The following is a 5,120-nucleotide window of genomic DNA, read 5'->3' as shown; positions in this document are numbered from 1 at the left end:
GCACAAAGGGTACGCTCCTCAATTGCTGGTGGGAGTGCAAACTTTTACAACTACTTTGAAAATCAATTTGTCTGTTTCTCAGAAAATTGGGAATAGTTCTACCTCAAGACCCAGCTTACTATTCCTGGGCATATACTCAAAAGATGCTATACCAAATCACAAAGGCATTTGTTCAACAATGTTCATAGCAACTTTATTCATAATAGCCAGAAATTGAAAACAATGTAGATGTTCCTCAACCAAAGAATGGATAAATAAAATGTGATGCATTTACACAATGAAATATTGCTCAGTGATTAAAAAACAATGACATCATGAAATTTTCAGACAAATAGATGGAACTAGGAAAGATCATCCTGAGCGAGGTAATCCAGACCTAGAAAGACAAACATAGTATATATTTACTTGTAAGTGGATATTAGCCATAAAGTAAGGATAACCAATGCACAAACCCAAACAATCCACAGACCCAAAGAAGCTAATTAACAAGGAGAGCCCTAGGTAGTATGCTTGAATGTCATTGAGAAGGGGAAATAGAATAGACATCCAGGGTGGAGAGGGAGAGAGAGAGAGAGAGAGAGAGAGAGAGAGAGAGAGAGAGAGAGAGAGAGAGAGAGAGAGAGAGAGAGAGAGAGAGAGAGAGAGAGAGGAAGTGGGAAAGGAGGGGAAGGGGGTACGGAGGGGAAGTTGGTAGGGAGGGTTACAGGAGAGACTAAGTGTGGGGAGAATGGAGGGAGAGAGAACTAGGAGAGCTTTATCTTTTAGTAGCAGGTTGTTCTTGTGTGCTTTTTGGTTGCTGTGATAAACACTATGGCTGAAGGCAACTTGGTGAGGAAAGTGAAAAGCTTCCAGGCCACAATCCATGGAGAACGGCTGCTTTTTGGTTTGCTTCCTAGCTTTAGCTCAGCTAGTTTCCAGCTGAGGACCACCATATGGGGATGGTACCACCTCAGCAGGCTGGACCCTCCTGAACAATAAGCAATTAAAAAGTATCCTATAGACATGTTCATAGATCAGTCTGATGGAGGCAATCTTATTTTTTTCTTTTTTTTAAAAGAGATTTTCTTCATTTACATTACAAATGTTATCCCAAAAGTTCCCTACACCCCCCCCCCCCCCCCTACCCACCCATTCCCATTCTTTTGGCCCGACATTCCCCTGTACTGAGGCATATAAAGTTTGCAAGACCAAGGAGTGGAGGCAATCTTCTAATTCATTCCTCCTTAGATAATTCTTGACTGTGTTGATAGATGAAGCTAAGTAGGAGACAGGCTATGTTATTTGCTCCTCCTCCTCTTCTTCCTCCTCCTTCTTGTTATTATTATCCCTAGTTTTCCAGGAATATAGGCCAAATCAAGGAGGTTTATTTTAAATGTGGGTCTTTGATCCTTCTTCTTATCTCATTCTATCTATGTCTTATAGTCACCTACAGGGAATGCTCTGGGGAAGTCAGTTCTTATTCTGCCTGATACTTGAGGAGAGTTCTGAATCCCAGGCAGCTTATATTCACATTGATATGTGTTTGGATTGAACAATATTGAAGGAGAGAGTCTATCTAAGGAAATACAGGAGGGCAGTCTGAAAAGATGATGTGATCTGTTCACCTACCCATTCAAACATGATGACTAAAGGAGAAAAAGGAGTAGAGGCAATTATTGTATTAACAGATGTGTAGGAAGGGAAGTTTCACCCTTCAAAAGTAATTGTTTTTGTCAGTTCTTCCAAAACACACACAAAAATAGAACTTCTGAGGGTGTGTTATGCCCTAGAGAAAGAACATGATATCAAGTTTTAGTGAGAATGAGTGGGAAACCCCTGTGCCAGGCACATGCCTCCAGTATGAGTCCTTCGAGTTATAGGAAACATTTTGGAGAACTACAGACAGTTGCAATGGGTGAAGAATTATATCACTGGATTCAGGTGACATGTGTTAGAGCTAGGACTACTGTTCTTTGGAATGGCTTTAGATTACATGTTACCACACTTTCTAACACACACTTTAAAAAAAAAACTGCATCTTCTTTATTTTACATACTTTTAATTTCAGAACAAAATAAAACAAACAAAAGAACCACAATACATGACACCCAACCCTGCTACTCTGTGGGAAGGGATCTTCCTGCCTTAAGGCACAAGGGCAGGATAGAAGAGATTTTTGTAGACATGAGCAGAGAGCCAGGTGGGTCAAGGCCAGTTAAGGCTTCTGGGGAAGCCACAGGGATACTATACAGAGGGCATGGACTTCCCAGGAGCCTTTAACCCACTTCTTCCATGTGAGAGACATCCTCATCACCCCTAGGGGAGGGATCTCATTGGGAACAGCAGCACTGGGCTCTTCCACAGTGACCTCATTTCATCAATGCTCAGGCCTAGTTTAATCATGCAGTCAATGCAATTGCAGTGGGTTTGAGGATCCTCAAGTGAGAAACCAGAGGAGAGCAGAGCAGTTTCAAACAGCAGCACTCCTTGACAGCTTTGTCTTTTTGTCTGCCTCAGCCTTCTGCCACAGGATCTCCACAATGGGGTGGTTAGGGTTGATCTCTAGGTGATCTCTTTTTGGCCATCATGTATCCCATTGTAGAATTGTCTCAGAGTACCTGGGACTTCATGATGCATTCTATGTTGACTGTCCAGACTTAAGTGCTTGTCACAATGCAGCAGGGGGAAGACGCAAGCCTATTGGAAATTGTCACTTTTTCAACCTTCTTGTCTAAGATCTCCTTCATAGCCTACAGTGATCCTCAAATTTTGCCTTGCTCTCCTCCATTTTCTTTTTCTCTTTCTCATCCTCTGGTGACTCCAGGCCTTCCTTAGTCACTGAGACCAGGCTCTTTCCATCAAATTCCTTGAGCTGCTGTACAGAGTACTCATCAATAGGCTCAGTTATGTACACTACCTCAAAGCCCTGTTTCCACTCACTCTCCACAAAGGCAGAGTTGGCCACTTGCTCTTTGGTTTCACCAGTGATATAGTAGATGGACTTCTGTGTCTCCTTCATGTGAGACACATATTCTAACAGGGGAGTCATCTCATCTCCAGACTGAGAGGTTTGAAAGCAAATGGACTCAGAGAGATGGAAATGGTTAGTGGAATCCATGTGGATTCCAAGCTTGAAATTCTTGGAGAATGCTTCACAAAATTTCTTGTAGTTCTCTTCGTCTTCAGCCAACTTAGAGAAGAGCTCAGGGCACTTCTTCACAATGTTTTTGCAGATGACTTTCAGGATCTTGCTCTGCTGGAACATTTCTCAGGAGATGTTCAGGGGCAGGTCCTTGGAGTCAACTGCACTGCAGATAAAGTTGAGGTACTCAGGTATCATTTCATCAAAGCTGTCCATGATGAAAGAACAATGGACATAGAATTTGTTGTTATTCTTCTTGTTTCAAAAAGGCCAAAGGGAACTCACTGGGGAATGAAGAGCAATTCCCTGAATTTCAACTGACCTTCTACAGAGAAGTCCTTGACTGCCAAGTGGTCTTCCCAATTATTGGTGAGGCTCTTATAGAATTTACCATATTCCTCTTGAGTGAGCTCATCTGGATTTCTGGTCCAGATAGGCTTCATCTTATTCAGCTCTTCCTGATCAATGTACTTCTCCGTGGTCTTTGTTTTCTTTTTCTTATCTTTGTGCTGATATTCTCCTCATCAGATCCCACATCTTCAATCTTAGGCTTCTCCTCGTTATCCTTATCTTTCTCCTTTCTCACCTTTCTCTTTCTCTCCCTCATCATCACTGATCTCCTTCTCTTGTTCCTTCTCCAAGTAGAGGGTACTGGGATAGCCTATGATCTGCGAGTGTTTCTTCACAACTTCCTTGACCTCCCTCACCTCTAAGTACTCTGCCTGGTCTTCTTTGAGGTGAAGGATCACTTTGGTACTCCAGCCAATGGACTCACCATGATCTGCATGGGCGTTGAAGGATCCACCAGCAGAAGACTCCCAGGCATACTGCTCATCATCATTGTGCTTTGTGATTACATCCACTTTCTCTGTCACTAGATAGGCCAAGAAGAATCTGACACCAAACTGCCCAATCATGGAGGTGTCTGCACCAGCCTGGAGAACCTCCATGAATGCCTTTGTGCCAGACTTAGCAATGGTTCCCAAGTTTATTAATGAGGTCAGCCTTGGTCATGCCAATGCCGATGTCCACCAAAGTCAGCATATGCTCCTAAGGGTTGGGGATGATGTCAATTTTCACCTCTTTGTGTCTGTCCAACTTGGAAGGGTCTGTTAGGCTCTCATACTGAATTTTGTCCAGGGCATCAGAAGCATTAGAGATCAATTCCTGAAGGAAAATTCCTGGTTTGAATAGAGAGCATTGATGATGAGGGACATGAGCTGGGCAATTTCTTCCTGAAAGGCAAAGGTCTCCACTTCTTCCTCTCCATGGTGCACTTCTTCAGGCATCTTGATGGGAAAGCCAAGGAAGTAGTAGTACAGAAAAGGGTGAGAGGCCTGGACCATGTCCTACTCACAGGGCAAGCCTAGGTTATGTGGGGGTGACTCAAGAGCCCAATACACTCTTTTTAATGTTGCTGATATACAGCTGTTGTAACACTTGCTATGGCTTGGTGTGTTGAAGACTGGGTCATTACTGAGGCAGGGGAGAGGTAGTAGGGAACCTTCAAGTGATGAAGTTTAGAGGGAGGGCCTAAGACTTCTAAGATACCTACCTCTGGAAGAGACTGGGCTAAGACTCACATAATACCTGAGTTCTCAGTGACTAATTCTTGAATTCTTATGATCCATCTATTCTTAAACTCTTAGACCACTGAGCTCTCATGAGAGCTAATTGTTTTAAGAATGAAAATGACCCAGAATTGTTCTTTGGCTGCTATGTGAAGTGTTCTTTCTTTTATGAACTCCTGATATTTGCATTGAAATCTTTACCATAGTAAATCAAGTTGATCCTGACACACCACTCTAGAATCTCCAGAACTGTGAGCTAAATAAACTTTTCTTTGCTATGTTAATCCACCCAGGCATTTTGTTACAGCAATAAAAAGTAAACTAATAGAACCACTACATTAAAAAAAACTTTATATAATATACCTAATAAAATATAATGGCAATTGCTAATTCTTTAGATATCAAATTATTAAACACTATGACATCAT

At 42.2% G+C, this 5,120-nt stretch overlaps 1 pseudogene; it reads right to left on the bottom strand.

Annotated features, from left to right (window-relative positions):
- Window positions 1–2,255: 2,255 nt before the first annotated feature.
- LOC110307329 lies at window positions 2,256–4,416 on the bottom strand (annotated as a pseudogene).
- Between the last annotated feature and the right edge of the window lie 704 nt (window positions 4,417–5,120).

Source organism: Mus caroli, chromosome 12, assembly GCF_900094665.2.
Source record: "Mus caroli chromosome 12, CAROLI_EIJ_v1.1, whole genome shotgun sequence".
NCBI classification, from domain to species: Eukaryota; Metazoa; Chordata; class Mammalia; order Rodentia; family Muridae; genus Mus; species Mus caroli.
This window is presented reverse-complemented; position numbering and strand designations above follow the sequence as displayed.